The sequence below is a fragment of the Lissotriton vulgaris genome, chromosome 11 (genome assembly GCF_964263255.1).
Source record: "Lissotriton vulgaris chromosome 11, aLisVul1.2, whole genome shotgun sequence".
Lineage (NCBI taxonomy): Eukaryota > Metazoa > Chordata > Amphibia > Caudata > Salamandridae > Lissotriton > Lissotriton vulgaris.
Genome location: NC_141699.1, coordinates 346,333,455 through 346,349,758, shown reverse-complemented (window position 1 = coordinate 346,349,758; position 16,304 = coordinate 346,333,455). Strand labels below are relative to the sequence as shown.

At 45.6% G+C, this 16,304-nt stretch overlaps 1 long non-coding RNA gene across 1 annotated transcript; it reads right to left on the bottom strand.

Annotated features, from left to right (window-relative positions):
- Nucleotides 1-6,421: 6,421 nt before the first annotated feature.
- LOC147679744 (uncharacterized) lies at nucleotides 6,422-14,678 on the bottom strand. Its single transcript, XR_015300906.1, has 3 exons — nucleotides 13,218-14,678; nucleotides 8,470-11,574; nucleotides 6,422-8,435 (listed from the first exon to the last, which is right to left on the bottom strand). It is a non-coding gene; the product is annotated as an uncharacterized LOC147679744 (long non-coding RNA).
- Nucleotides 14,679-16,304: the final 1,626 nt, after the last annotated feature.

Genomic DNA, 16,304 nt, shown 5'->3' with positions numbered 1-16,304 from the left:
GTGGTTTACTTCTCTGAGGTCCTGAATAGGTCTCAAGGATTCTCCTCTAAAGAAGCCTCTTGAGGATGGACATTGATTGTTGCCTTTGTACAAGGCAACAGCATTGTCTGAGGATGTGGTTTTGGACCCCCTCAGTAGAAGGAGCGACAAAAGGAGCCACGATTTGAAGGAGACTGTAGGACTCCCATTGATTTAGCTACCTAAGGGTCTTTTTTCATTTTCTCCAATACCTAATCTACTTCGGGCCCGAAGAGATGCTTTTTATCAAATGGAGTATTCAAATTGCATTGTTGGACTTTCGGTTTAAACCCGGAAATCATGACCCAGGCGTGCCTCCTAAGTAACACACTAGTGTTAATCTCTCTAGCTGCTGTGTCAGCAGCATCTAAAGCACATCTAATAGAGAAATTGTAGATGAGCTTCCCTTCTTGTACTGAATCCTGAGATTCAGCTTTGTGCTCATCTGGGAGATTTTGGAGCAATAGCTCCATTTCGTTCCAGTGCACTCTATCATACCTGGCTAAATAGGGCCTGAGTGCTGGCTGTAACCCACTAATTTGCTGCCTGGGCAGCTACTCGCTTAGCAGAAGAGTCTAATAAATTTGACTGTTTGTCTGAAGGGGGGGCATCCCTGAAGGTTTGTCAATTGGCCCGGTTACAAGCATTAGAGACAACCAGTGAGTCTAGTGGTAATTGCCCCTTAATAAAGACTAGGTCTGACGAAGCAGGCTTATATTTTTTGTCTATTCTGGGAGTGAGAATATGAGCATGTACAGGGTCTTTAAATATAACATCAGCATGTCTCATCATACCTTTGAGCATAGGGAGAGTCTAACTGGATCTATGTGTACTACTGAGAGTTTGGAATAAGAAATCCTCTTCTAGGGATTCTTTATGTAGTTGTACCCAGTGATATTCTCTAGCTCTAGCAAGTAATTCTAAATACCCCACATTGTCGTCAGGAGGGTAAGGCTTTGCAAGGTAAAGGTCTGGGTCATTGTCAGTAGGTGAATCAGTATTGTAGTCTATCCAGGGATCTACATGTAAATGAGTATGTCCATCATCTTCCTCATCATTGTCATCAGGCTGTGGTAGTGGAGATTTGGCTGATGTGATAGGTTAATGTTCTAATGCTGGAGAAGATGGTGAATGTGAAGTGTAATGTGGTGAAGGAGGAGGAGAAATTAAACGAAATGAAAAATTGCACTTGTATAGCGCATAACTACCCGGAGGCCTCGCAGCACTTTTGACTGATTACTGTGGCGAGCTCAGGGTAAATCAACACGCTTTTGCAAACAGATGGGTTTTCAAAGCCTTTCTGAAGGACATCCGGTTATTATTCTCTCGAAGGGATGGAGGGAGAGAATTCCAAAGCTTCGCAGCAGTGTGGGAAAAGGAGCGACCGCCCCATTGGGCTTTGTTAATTTTAGTTGTGGTTGCTAGATGCAGTGAACTAGAGCGAAGGGCTCTGGACGGGGCATAAGGCACAACTAAGGGAAACAGGATAGCAGGGCCTGTACGGTGGAAGGATTTGTGCAGAATGCACATGGCCTTAAACTGTGCTCTGGCAGCTACTGGGAGCCAGTGAAGTTCTTTTAAGGCTTTCTTCGCTGACTGCCAGCGGGGAATATTGAACAGTAGTCGAGCGGCACAGTTTTGCGTGACTTGAAGCCTGTTGGTCACTGTTGCCGGGGCTCCTATGTATAGAGCATTTCCATAATCCAGGCGAGAGAGTATCAGGGCCTGAACCATGACCCTCCTCGCCTGGAATGGAAGCAGAGGGAGCACTTTGCGAAGCATTTTCATTAGCCCAACACACGTAGAGGCTGTTTTAGTGGCTTGGACCGAAAAGTCTAGCGCTTTATCTAGCCAAATTCCAAGGCTCTTTATCTGAGGTTTGGAAGGGGGAGGAGGGCCGAGACATGTGGGCCAGATGGATGCCAGGGCGGTCGGAGAAGGGTTGCCCAGCAGCATAATCTCCGTCTTCTCCCCGTTAAGTTTAAGACCGGAGGATTGCATCCACTTAGCAACAGCCTCTAGACAGGGGCCCAAGGTGTTAGACGACCCTCAGAGTGGTCCAAAGAGACCACCAATTGGGTATCGTCGGTATAGGTGACAATACGCACACCAAAGGGATGGACTATCTTTTCTAGAGGTCGCATGTAAGCATTAAAAAGAGTGGGGCTTAGGGAGGAGCCCTGGGGAACCCCACAACTGAGTGGATGCTTGGGGGAGACTGCCTTCCCCTCAAACACCTGGAAGAATCGCTCATCCAGGAAGGAGGTCAGCCATTCCAGGGCCGCACCCGACACGCCCATGCCATTCAGACGATGTAATAGTGTGGCATAGTTAACCGTACCGAACGTGGCACTGAGATCGAGTAATATAATGGCCGCTTTTCCTCCCCGGTCCAGCACAGCTCTAGCTTCATCCGTCACTGCTAAAAGGGCAGTTTCAGTTCTGTGCTGAGGGCGGAACCCCGTCTGAGAGGCACGTAGCAGATTATTAGATTCTAGATAATCTACTAAGATGTTATTGACGTGCCTCTCAAGCAGTTTGCTCATCCAGGGAAGCAAGGAAATTGGGCGATAGTTGGCCAGGTTGTTCTGGTCCAATATGGGCTTTTTCAGTAAAGCTTTAACCATCGCACACTTCCAAGGAGCTGGGACGGAGTTGGAGGTGATAGAAGCATTAAGGACATCCAGGATGACCGGGCGAATGGCATCAATGACCTTAATGAGAGTCTGCGGGGGTGCTGGGTCATTAGGAGATCCCGAGGTGATTTTGGGAATCAATCTGTCTAATGTGATGGGATCAAGAAGTGGAAATTTGTCCAGCAAACAAGGTAAGGGAAAGTCGGAATCAGTTGTGGTAGTAAGTTCCATGTCGTCATTACCCGTGCTGAATGAGGAATAAATGACCTGAATCTTCTGGGAGAAAAAAATAGCTAAATTATTACAACAGGTTTGTGCGCCGTCGGATGACAGACGCTCATGGGGGGGGAAATTAAAGATTTGACTATTTTAAAAATTTCTTTAGGGGACTTCGCACCCAGATTAATTTTGGATTCGTAGAACTGGGCTTGTGCAGATTTTATTTCATTTTTGTAGAGCTTTATTGCGGCTCTGTACTCTGCCTTCCTCAGTTGTGAACGTTCTTGTCTCCAAGCTCTCTCAAATTTGCGGCAGGATTGTTTCATCATTCTAAGGGCGGGACTTTGGATCTTTTTATTGATTTCAGGGAATCCCTCGGGAGAACTTGATCAAGAGTACTGGAAATCCAGTTGTTAAAATTGACAGTGGCTGTATTAGGATTGGTCGCCTTCTGGGGTGGGTGTTTGGTGAGAGCCAATTCCCATTCAGGGAGCAGGAGCGAGGCCCATTTTCTTCCCCAGTGTTTATTGTAATTTTGTAAGGTGGGGGGGGGAGCTTATGGACCATGTGAAGGGTATTAAAAAATGATCAGTCCAAGGCAGTGGTATGGGTACCTCAACAGTTAGGCTATCTAGATTACTATAAATGTGATCTAGGAGATGTCCCTTGGTGTGCGTCGAGTGAAAGCCTTTTTGGAGCAGGTCAATAGCCTGGAGGTTTGATCGAAGACTATTGGCTGCTGAGTCAAGCAGGTCTAGATGCAGATTTTAGTCACCCAGCAAGGTAAAATTTGCTGAGGTGAGCACTAGATTGGCGGCTATGTCCGTTATGTTAGTGACGAAATCGCTGAGGATACCAGGTGGTCGATAAGCTAAAATGACAGAAAAAATGGTGGTGGGGGAGAATTCGAGAGTAAAGTGTAAGCTCTCACAGGCTGGCGTGGTGGAGGAGGTGACGCCGCATCTGTAGTTAGCTCTATAAATGATAGCCAACCCTCCGCCTCTGCCTGTCTGGCTGTCCAGTCGCTTAAGAGTGTAACCTTGGGGGGTGGCCCACACTGTGGTCGGGTCAGTTTCTAGCTGGAGCCATGTCTTTGTCAGAAAGAGGGCCTCAGGGTTGAGCTCTTCTATCAGCATGGCCAGTTCGGTATGATGCTTCGGCAGAGACCGGCAATTAAGGAGAAACATCCTCCACTTATGTAAGGAGTGAAGTTTCACAGTGTTTGGGGTGGACATACTCCAATCACAAATTTTACAGTGAGCCTTCGTATTAATAGGGAGGACCGAATGAAGGCATCGAGGGTTGGTGATAGGTCGTAAAGCATGCAAGGAGGAGGCGCTATATGAAAGGCGGTTTCCTACCATGATGCCGGCTAGGACAGGGAGCTGGGAGCGTCTGGACGCGGACTGGCGCAGACTGGCTTCCCTTAGGCGCCTCTTCGGTGCGTCTACGGTGCTCCTGCTGCGCGTTACCGCTGCTCGACTGGGCAGGTAAATAGAGAGGTGAGAGGTTAGTACCGACATTCTGACTCTTTAAAGAAATTGTATTATGTATGTCCTCTGACTCGGCACTTCTGAGGCAGTTTAGTAAGAAGATGTCCTGCATCAGGATTAATATAAAGTTGCTTTTTTTTGGGTCCGATTTGGAAGGTGGGGCGTAGAAAATTGGATCCTGTAGCTTTGGAGGAACATTTTATGGTTCGGCAAAGAAGACTACGGTCCTGAGGGGGAATGACTATCGGCGCAGAAGGTTTGGGTCTTGAAGCCTTTTTCGATTTTGCAGTTGAAGATTTTGGCCCCGAAGCAGTCTTTGGCTTTAAGCCCGAAGGTTTCAGCATGGGACTGTCTCTTGCTGACTCGATTCCGAGCCAGACAGAAGGCTTAGCGGCGTGTTTCGGTGCCGAGCCGGGAGGAGGGGCAGTAGAAAAATTTTCTTGGTTTCAACCGTGGCCCGGAGGTGGAACCGAAGACTTTGTTTGGGTTAAATTGGATTCTGGCACAAGGGGTATTTGGTACTCATGGGACATTGACCTTGCAGTATGTCGTCTTCCATCTCGGAGTCCAATTCTGGAATAGATACAGGTTCCTCCTGCTCCTCTTCAGTCCCTTGTGCATCGAATTCTTCTTGCTTGGATCCTTCACCGAAGATGTCTGGCGTGTATTCGATGTTCTGGCTTTGCATTTCACAACATCGAGCCAGACGATCGCGGAGTGTTTTCTTCGATCGAAACAATCTGCACGCGTTTGTTGTGCTCCGGAGATAAGCACAAGTATTTTTTTTTTACGTTTAACAAATGTTTTACAATTTCCATGCCCTTTACTATAGAGAGACCTCTTCTCTGGCAAGGGACGGGTGTTCCTTCTTGGGGTTGGTGACTGCAACAGGTCTGGAGACTCAAGTGCAACTTCATGTCACTCCAGGACCTAACAAGGACATCAAACACACCTGAAGCAAGCATTGCCTCCTTCAGGGCTTATGCAGTCTTTCAACAATACTTCTCCGAGTATTTAAATAAAAAGGAGGGTGATTGATTCTCCATCCCTGGGTCTCAGCTTATGCCTCTTATGTTTTAGAGGGAATGAGTTTGCACTAGATGCCTTAAAAGGCTAACCTTTTCTCCTCCTCTTGAGAGAGGGCTTCTTATCAGCTCAATGGCCATCTCCAGCTTCACAACTCCTGCAACAAGTAGGAAAGTAGGACAGACCACAGAGTATATTATCATATCTACATCTGCAACAAATATAATGGATCATGTTACTTACCGTGAAAGCATCTATTCGTAGCGTGTAGTGCTGGAGATTCCCATGCTATTCATACTCCTGCCATCTAGTGTTGGCCCACATTATCTATTTTTTGCCTTTTTAACTTTAGGGGAGTATCCAGCTTTCATGCACCTTCAGGATAAAACTTATTGTTTATAGAATTCTACTTCACTTTGTCATGTTTCACTAGGTTGGGCACTTCCCCCACATCAACACTGAAATAATTTCCAAGACAGAGCTTTTATGCATTTTAGGTATCATACTGCTGGTTTGCTCTAATTTGACTAACATAGAATGACTGGCAGGTCGAATGTCCAATACGCTAGACTGTATCTGAGATGAGATGGCATGAGATGGCCGCCTATATTAAAGTGAGCAACATGTTTAGCAGTGATGTCTATTTGGAGTGACCCAGTATTGAAAAAAGATTCTATGCCCTATGGAATATTTCCAAACAGAACAAAAATTCAATTTTCATCCTTTTGACTTTTTATAAAGCTTTTTCAAATAGTGGGAAATGCAAACGATTGATGCAGTAAAATTGTATCGGAGATGGAAGGTCCATCTGCCACCAGCTAAAAACGATGGTTACTCTACCGGTAGAAGTGCATACCACAGCATGGCAACCCCATTACAATATGTTGAACCCCATTTCTAATTACCATAATCGAGATCTAGAGGCACACCCTAAATTTGTGTAAAATCCAGAAAACCTTCAAATGTTGCATGGATGTCCAAGTTATTACTTTAGTGTGAAAATAAAAAGAGATCAATTACAATGACAAGTAAAAATAATTTCCAGTTTATTTGTACAGGCGTTTTCTATTGAGCTAACGCATTGATGATTTGGTTAACAACCATACAGCAAATTAATTTGATCTTAGCTGAGGATATTTTTAGTTTGCAATAAACACACTTTTTTACATTTATGGCTTAATCAAACATTTGCATATATTTTAAATTGTCTAAATTATCTTGTAGTTGCAGTACATTTAATGAACCCACATTTCGATATTGCTAAGGTGAAACAAAAGCTAAAACAGTACGCAGGTTGTTCTTCTTCCCAAAGGTCAAGCTTTAAGTGGTGGTTTTCAGCTGAGATGTGGCATACGGGGGACAATCACTCTTACATTACTATAGCCATTTTAAGTAAGCACTGTGTAAATATAAACTACTAAGTCACAGATATTTTATTGCATTGATTCCTAATAGAAACCACATCAAAATATTAACAACCACAGGCAACTCCATATAGACAAACCGGATCTTCCCACATCAGACTCATGGCCTCATTTGAAAGTTGGAGGATGCAAGGCTGCACAATGCCTCTTGTCTGGTAAGAGGTTGGTACCCAGTAGAGATTTAATCTAACCATGAGAATGGAGGTGCATGTTTCACTTTTCTATATAGATTTTATTATTCCTATATATTCTCCTGATTGCAAGTGACTTTTTCTCCCCATCTTTCTGAAGTTACTTTAGGATAAATGGCCCAGGCCTTTTTTCAAGTGACAAAAACCTACTGCCATTAAGATAATCAAGGATACCCCGATTCTACAAGGTTCATGTCATGGACATGGACATCAGTAGGTTATATACTGTACAGTGTGTTCTTCGGTACACCAGATAGAAGATGATTCGGAACAGTGGTCATTGGGGTGGCCAACACTTTGGCAGGAGTTGTAAAACCTATCAGAGAAATCGCAGAAGGTACATCTGCTTTCTATGTGTATGGTAGAGCTCCTCCCATAGAATAAGCGAATTATGAAAGACAAGAGACAACCTGAATACTCAAGCTGGCTTATAGCACTGTCATTTCGATGGACCCAACTGTAGAATTGTTGGTCGCAATAGTTTCTTTGAAAACGGCTTCAGGTATGTTTTATTTTTTTCTTCTTGCCTTCATGTAACCCATTTAATTCCAGTCTTAAGAATCTTTGTTGCGAGATATTTCGTATTTTACCCCCCATCAGTGGTCCATTTTTTTCTGCTGGAAGGTGAGCTGCTTCTCCAAAAACTAGAATTACCCACAGTTGTTGTGTCTCATCTGCTTTAATGATATATTCTGATCCAGGATGACAGTCGACACACAGCCCCACCTATCTGTCCAACAGATATGAATCCAGCATTGCCCAGAGTCTGTCAAGGTCAAAGCTGTTTTGGGTAATGGCTGCTTTATTACGGAAAGATCCACCACAGATACATAACAACTCATTACAATTGGCATTCAAGAATATCACAGCTTGACTATTACCTCCTCTCCACAAAGACTCCCACCACCACACTGGGAGTGTGTTGTGCCTAGAGTAGATGTGGAAACTAAATGTTGCTGTAACAGACAACAAAACTACATAATGAAAGGCTTTCCAAAGACTTTTGTAATCAAAGCTTCAGTTATCCATGGATGTATATTTGATAATGTGAAGAAAAAAACTCAAGGCTTTCCAGGGGAAACTGTCAATCTACGACATAAAAAGGCGCTTGCACAGAAAAGCAACATTAAATTACTTGTTTTCTATTAAACTAACAATTCACTTGTCTCTCAAGCTCCTGCATCAAGACTGCTTTCTGGCCTCTCAAAGCTATAAATGTTTTTTGAAGTGTCCAAGGGCGCTGCGACCCCCCGTGTCTAGGAACGGCTCCAAATGCTCAGAGTATAATCCCTCGCATTCAGGTATAGCTTCCAATGCCAAGTGCAGCCTTCTACCTTATACTGGCCTCGTTTTGCCTTTAGTCTGAGGGCTGTTTCATAAGGACCAAAATGATTATGGCCACAATGATCACACACCTCATGGGCCCACCTCCAGCTCTGCATCACACACCTCATGGGCCCACCTCCAGCTCTGCCCCACTTCCAGCTGTGGAGGACATGCATGTACACCTTCATGAAGCATCAATGTGCTGGAAATACTCCAAAACGGAATTGCTATTGGTGTACATCAGAGCATGGTATAATGAGCCTCCATTTCCCACTCATTAATCCGGCATTACTTTAGCTCGTTCTCTCTATGATATGTCTGTGGGAGCAACTGCTTCCACGATTCGCCTTCTGTAAACCCTTAGTACCAAAATAAGAGGCTCAGAATGGCCTAAGGCAGACCAAAATGGGTGTGTGTCCCAAGCTAATTAGCAGCCTCCTAGCTTTTGCTCTGTGGTAATGGGAAGACCAGGATGAGGAAGGACTCTGCAAGCCTTTGGTTTATGATAGGGCTGCCCAAGACTCCAAAGGCAGGAGTCAAAAGGGTTGCATCAAGAAAACCAAGAGACAAGTCGGAAGTAGCAGCTCCTACCCATCACAACTGATAATGGTGTCCACAGCTTAGTCCATTGATTGACATCTATGATACAGGCTTCTTCGAAATGTACAACTTTCCCCTTTTTCAGCCAAGATACAGTAGTATCTCATTAGCATAATGCTGATATAACACAGGAAGGCCACTTAACAACTCCAATACAACTTTAAAGAGGACTCCACACAACGAGTGATTTGGCTCAGATCAGTTCCTATAGGAAGACCCTAAGCAATCTAATGTGACCTACTTATTTAAACACTACTTGGTAGGTACAGGGCTTTAATGGTGGCGTTTACTAAGGTGATGTGTAGTGCCCACCATCCAACACCAACTTTACTTTCTTTGCTTCCCTCGTTCCTCTCACCATTGAAACTCAAATCTACACCAATGTGAGTTCAGGCTAACACTTAGCAGTCTAAATAACCCTGGATCAACTGAAGCTAGTAATGCCCTGGCAACTTACTGGTAATCTACACTATCTCAAGTCCAAGTCTTCTTCACCACAGTTAATTACACGATGAGCTTCAGCTCCCCACAGAACCCTCCCAGCAATTTCACAATCTCGACATTCCCATCCCTCCCCAATATGACCAACATCATCTTCCTACATATTGACCTACAAAAGGAAGTCGAGTCCACCCCACTTCCTGTTATTTCCGAAGCCTCAAACATATATGAAGACGACAATGAAAAGGAGGGTGGGGAGTGGTAGATTAATAGTGGAAAGGACTCAGAGTAATGAAGATTACTGGTAAATAATCAGGGCATAACCTCCTCTCTAGTCTTCCTCGCCACCTCAACTACATGGTAAGCTGATACCAAAGCCACTATAGCCATTATGAGATAGAGAATGCACACCCAAACTAGTTCTGCACATTTTACACAAATGTCTAATCAAAACACATTCTGACAAAATCACAAACAATATGTTAGAATCACATTATAGCAGCTTGTGCTTGCATTCAAAACAGCCGAAGTTGAATTTGCGCATGTCTTACCGCCATTACCACTCTACAATGATCCATAAACATGTGTGGGGAGGCCCTTGTGGCCGCATTACAGATGTCCTCAATAGATGACTCTTTAGAGGATGCCCAGCAGACAGAAATGCTCCTTGTCGACCTACCTTGAATAGGATTTTCCTCTTCTGCTCATTGAGAAGCATATGCAAGCGGAATAGCCTGCTTAATCCATTTACTCAAAGTGGATTTGGAAGGTTTAAGACCACTTCTTAAAGAGCCAAATGGCTGAAACAAAGTTACTGCCAACTGAAATTGTTCTGCCCTCTCCAAATAAAGTAACATTACTTGCTTGACACCCAAAAGATGTAAATATTGTTCCTCCTCTGTCTGAGGATCTAGGTAGAATGCTGGGAGCACCTTTACCCTAGATCTGTAAAAAAAAACACCTTTAAACTTAAGTTCCACCTCAGCTAAAGGCTCAAAAGGAGGCACCTGTACAGCACACAATACTAAAGGAAGGTCCCAAGCATGGGCCAGACATACCATTCTAGGGCTCTGAAAGATAAAACTCTTCATTAATCTGAAAAGTAAGTGAGTCAAATGATCCAAGTGTTGGCTTCTAAATGCTTTCAAAACTGCCCACTGCACCCTTACAGTAGAAGCCAAACTCAATGTGGAGCCATTCAATAAAAAATACAACACTCTTACTCGTTCATCTGATCTGGAGTCTAGCTCCAGCGTGAGAAAGAATTTCAATATCTAGAATATGATCTCAGGGTTGCAGGACACCGGGAATTGTGGCTTAACTCCACTGCTCCCTCCGAAGCCAAAGCTAAGAGATTCACCCTCTCAACAGCCAGGCCTGGAGGTGCAACATCCCTGAAGGGAGTAGTGGCCCTACCAGAAGATAGGGGTGCCCTGCGAACTCCAAACTGTGGTTGACCTGCCAAATTCATCAAACGAGGATACAATGGGCGTCTTACCCAACCTAGCACTATCAACAGCTCCCAAACCTCGCCCTCACTGATCTTGTGTAGAACCATGGAAATCATAGGAAGGTGAGTAAATGCATAGAGTAGAACTCTTGGTCACCTGAACGACAATGCATTCGCCCTCTTTGCCTCCGCACCAGGAATAATCTTGCAGAAATGTGGAAGAAGAGCATTGTCCCTGGATGCGAACAGATCCACTCTCGGACACCCAAACCTCCTCGGCAACTGCTGGAATACTTCCCTCTTAAATGAGATACCTACCACTCATGACAGGAAAAACTCTGCTCAGATTGAGAGCAACAACAGCCTATATGATACCCAATCTGGCTTTAGATCAGGTTCCAGTACCCAGATGGCACTCTTGGAGGAAGCGGAGTCGGTGAGGCTGGCGATGGATTCAGGGGCATCCGCTATGTTGGTGATCCTGGATCTATCAGCGGCATTCAACACTCTTTACCATACCTTGCTGTTGCAGAGACTGCATGAGATGGGCTTAGGGGGCACAGTACTGGCCTGGTTGAACTCCTTTGTAAGCAATCCCAGAAGGTCTCACTACAGCCATTGGTGTAGAAGCTGAAACCGCTATGGTGTGGAGTCCCTCAGGGGTCAGCGTGAGCCCTCTCCTGTTTAATCTATACCTGGCTCCGCTATTCTTTCGGATAGTCAGTTGGGGGTTAAAAGCGATTTCATACGCTGATGACTTCAAATCGGAGGGGGACCCCACATCAATTTAGGCAGGTCGATGGGGAAAGTAACAATCAAACACTAGGAGGGGACCTGCCCGCAGTAATTTTAATCAATGGCCTTGGAGAGGTCCTTAGTATTATAAAAATTGTCCTGAACCCAAGCAAATCATATAACAAGTTTGATTTTATCAAAATGTATTATTTATTTCTGTGAATTCATTGTCATTGTATATGGATATAAATAATTTAGACGCGTGATATCATCCCCCTCCCAGATGAAGAAAACGTCGTCGATGAAACGAGACCAGGCTCACACGTTCTCATAAAATGGCGACATCTCGTTGTAGACATGGATGCGTTCAAATTCGCCCATGTATAGGCAGGCGATGCTGGGGGCGCAAGCCGCGCCCATGCTTACTCCGCCTACCTGATGGTAAAAGTTGTTATTGAACTCGAAATAGTTCTCCTTTAGTACTATTTTTAGGCAGTCCATGATGAAGTTGGAATTTTGTATCTGGGGGTTGGATGTTAGGATGTCTTGTACTACCAATAGGGCACCTTCCTGGGGGATGTTGGAGTAAAGGGACTCCACATCCAGAGTCACCAGGAGTTCCCTGTTGTGATGATATGGGGTTCCCTCAACTCGTAGGCAAGACCAGCCCCGGGTAAGATAAGTATATTGATGTGCCTTTTCTTCCACCTCAGGGATACACTTCTCCACCTATCCATGTGTTACCCCCCTTGGGGTTGATTCCGTTACGTATGACTGGGGACCGGATTCCATTTATCTCAGATATTTACCTAAGGCAACGCGATCTCTTCCTGGCACTACCAAATTACCATCCGCTTGGTTAACCATACGCCAGCCCCATCCGCTACCAGTAGGTAAAATTCAATACAGCACAACTGTTATGTCAGGCTAAAGGAGATGTCCTCCGTTAATATTCCCATCTATGCGTTAAAGTGTTTTTTCTTTTTCTTTTCCCTTTTTATCTAAAAAGCCTATATATTGATGTGGTACCTCTACTGTATAATTGTTGTCTCTGGGCCTAGTCTGGACGGTACAAACTGTTAGTCATTATCTGTATGAGTATCTACGTATTCCTGTCTTATTGTGCCTTGAACCCATGCAAGTATGTTTTCTAAAATATATGTTTTTAATATGTTTCCCCATACAGAAGCTCTGTACATGTGTGGTTCCTCCTTCGCTACCCCACTTTGCCCTGATGAAGGTGTTGCCCCGGACGGGGCTACACACCGAAACGCGCGTTGGCGTCTTTTCCTATTTAGGAACCCAATGAACCAACCTGGACATTTGATCATCGGTCCCCCTGTCATCTAAAATCATCTCTGCCTAGTGTTGTAGGATGTATGATGTGTGAATGTTTTTTGTATGAATGTTAAGGGTATGTTAGTATGAAGTTAGAACCACCATTTAATTGTTGTCAAGATGCTTATTTATTTTGATACTAAATTATTTATATCCATATACAATGACAATGAATTCACAGAAATAAATAATAAATTTTGATAAAATCAAACTTGTTATATGATTTGCTTGGGTTCAGGACAATTTTTATAATACTAAGGACCTCTCCAAGGCCATTGATTAAAATTACTGCGGGCAGGTCCCCTCCTAGTGATTCATACGCTGATGACACCCAGCTGGTCTTCTCTTTTAAAGAGCAGTCTGAGGACTCCTTCAGGAGCTTCAAACGCTGCTTAAGAGATATTGCTTTGAGATGAATAACATCAAATTGAAACAACGCAGGAAAGACGGAGGGGATGTTCTTTGGGAAAGAGTGACCTCCAGCAACGGATCTTTGGTGGCCTGAGGAAATGGTCCCCCCCACCCTGCAGACATTATAACAATTCTTGGTGTGATGTGGGAGTCTGATCTGTCATTCTCGGCTCAGATGCGGCAGGTGACTGCCACCTGCTTTAGTAAACTCAGAAATCTGCGTACATTTCTGCATCTACTACCAGAAGCGTGCCGGTCAATCACAGTCCATGCCATGGTAACATCCAGGCTGGACTATGCCAACAGCCTATATTTAGGTCTACCAAAGTATCTAATTAGACTCCTTCAGATTGTCCAAAATACAGCAGCGAGACTGATTAGGCGGTTCCCTTTCCGACATCATATCTTCTGCATTTATAAGAACTCCACTGGTTACCCGTGGCCAAAAGGATCGAGTTTAAGGCGTTGACGTTGGCATTCCGAGCCACCCATGGCAACTGCCCCAGCTCCTTGAAACTTAATTATGTGGCTATAAGCAGGCGAAATCTCTAAGGTCTAACTTACAAAATCTGCTCTGCTCACCCCGCTTCAATAAGGCCCGCCTAGAGGGTAGATCCTTCACGGTTGGGGCAGCTAAGTTGTGGAATTCCTTGCCAGATGACCTACGAAACCGAGACAGAGCCTCTTTTTAGAAAAAAAGTTAAGACCTGGCTCTTTAGGGCAGATTAATGGGTCCGTGGCTTTGCTTCTTGGCTTTCTATCTGCATACTATTGATCGTTTAGCACCTGGACAACTCTGTTTGAGGTAGCTGTCGCGCTTTACAAGTGTCTGGTAATCAATCAATCATTTGTAAAGCACACTACATACCCGCGAGGGTCTCAAGGCGCTGGGGGAGGGGGTGAGGGGGCGCTACTGATCGAACAGCCAGGTCCGGAGTATCCTCTTGACGGTTAGAAGGCCTTGGGTATGTCGTAGGCTTAGTGGGAGGGCATTCCATGTCTTGGCGGCGAGGTGGGAGAAGGATCTCCACCTGTGGTTGTTCTACAGAAGCGCGGGAGGTCGGCGGAGGGTAGTTAGTGGTTGGGGATGTAGAAGGAGAGTCGTTTGTTGATGTAGGCTGGGCCGGTCTTGTGGAGTGCCTTGTGTTCGTGGGTGAGGAGCTTGAAGGATATCCTCTTGTTGACGGGGAGCCAGTGCAGGTTTCTCAGGTGGGGGGTGATGTGGCTGTGGCGTGGTATGTCGAGGATCAGTCGTGCCGAGGCGTTTTGGATACGTTGTAGTAGTTTGATGAGCTTGGTCGAGGCTCCAGCGTAGAGGGCGTTTCCGTAGTCTAGTCTGCTGCTGACGAGGGCCTGGGTGACTGTCTTTCTTGTATCTTGGATCGCACCTTCATCCCGAGCAGCCCTCCCTTGAGCACTTCCCTCTTCTGGATCTCGACACCTTAGATAAGGTGGCACGCCAAGTTAAATCAGGCTCCCCATGTGACCCCGCCCCCCCAGATGTCCTGCTGCAGGCATCTAAAACTACCTTGCCAATAATGCTGGAACTTCTCAACTCGTCCATCTCTGCATGCGTAGTCCCCACGACATGGAAGCAAGCCATGGTGCGGGCGCTGCTAAAAAAACCTAGCCTAGATCCCGATGATAACGCTAGCTATCGCCCCATCTCACTTCTCCCTTGGGTCAGCAAGGTCCTGGAGAAGTTTGTAAACGCCCAACTCGTTCAGTTCCTGGAGAACCATTCTCTGCTACATACATCGCAGACAGGCTTTAGACCAAAGCACGGTACTGAAACCGCCTTGCTAGCAGTCACAGAAGAATCTCGAAGGGTACTGGATCAGGGGGGATCAGTGGCAGTGATCCTCCTTGATCTAAGTGCCGCATTCGATACGGTCAGCCATAACACCTTGCTGAACCGTCTCCATGACATCGGAGTATCTGGCGACGCACTAAGGTGGTTTGAGTCTTTCCTGTCGGAGAGATCCTTTCGGATCTTTGATGGCGAGACAATGTCCTCCAGGAAAACCCTCAGCTGCGGAGTACCACAGGGCTCTTCCCTGAGCCCTGTGTTGTTCAACGTATACATGAGGCCGCTGGCGAGTGTCGTCGAACCGTATGGCATCAAAATTGTGTCATACGCCGACGACACTCAACTAGTGGTCTCACTGGCCGCTAGTAACAACAGGCAACGCCCGGCAGATCTGCTAAAATGCTTAGAGGATGTCAAGGGATGGATGACCTCCTCCTCCCTAAAACTGAATGGGGACAAGACGGAGCTAATGCTCCTAGGCCCAACCCCCCCAGTACCTTTCACCTCTCTATGGCCCTGTACTCTGGGTCCCCCCCCCACCCCCAAGGAAAGTGTGAAGAGCCTAGGTGTGTGGCTGGATAACAAACTCTCGTTTACCACCCAGGCCACGAAGTTGTCCGCCACATGCTTTGGCCTACTAAGAATTCTCAGAAAGATCCTTCCACTTCTACAGTTAGAAGCTAGAAAGGTGGCGGTACAAGGCCTCATTCAGTCTCGTCTGGACTCGAATAATGCCCTGTATGTTGGGGCTCCTGAAATGACCCTCCGGAAATTACAGATCGTGCAAAACTGTGCAGCTCGCACCCTGCTACAGATTCCACGATCCCAGTCAGCCAGACCTGCTCTGAAGAGTCTCCACTGGCTGCCAGTGAGGCAGAGAGTAGCATTCAAGGCGTTATGCATGGCACATCACACCTTTTGGAAAACAGGCCCACCCATTAACAACGACCTTGTAACCCCCTATCACCCAAACAGGAACCTTAGGTCGATGGAAGCCTTTCTTGCTGTTGTTCCCAGAGTGAAGAGAGCCAGGTCGGGTGGCAGGCTGTTCTCTCTAAATACTGCCAAACTCTGGAACGCCCTTCCCCTCTCACTCCGATCGAATCCAAATCTGCTTTCATTCCGGAAAAACTTGAAGACACTACTGTTTGCTAAATCCTTCGGTCTTAATTCCTCCGTCCCTGGT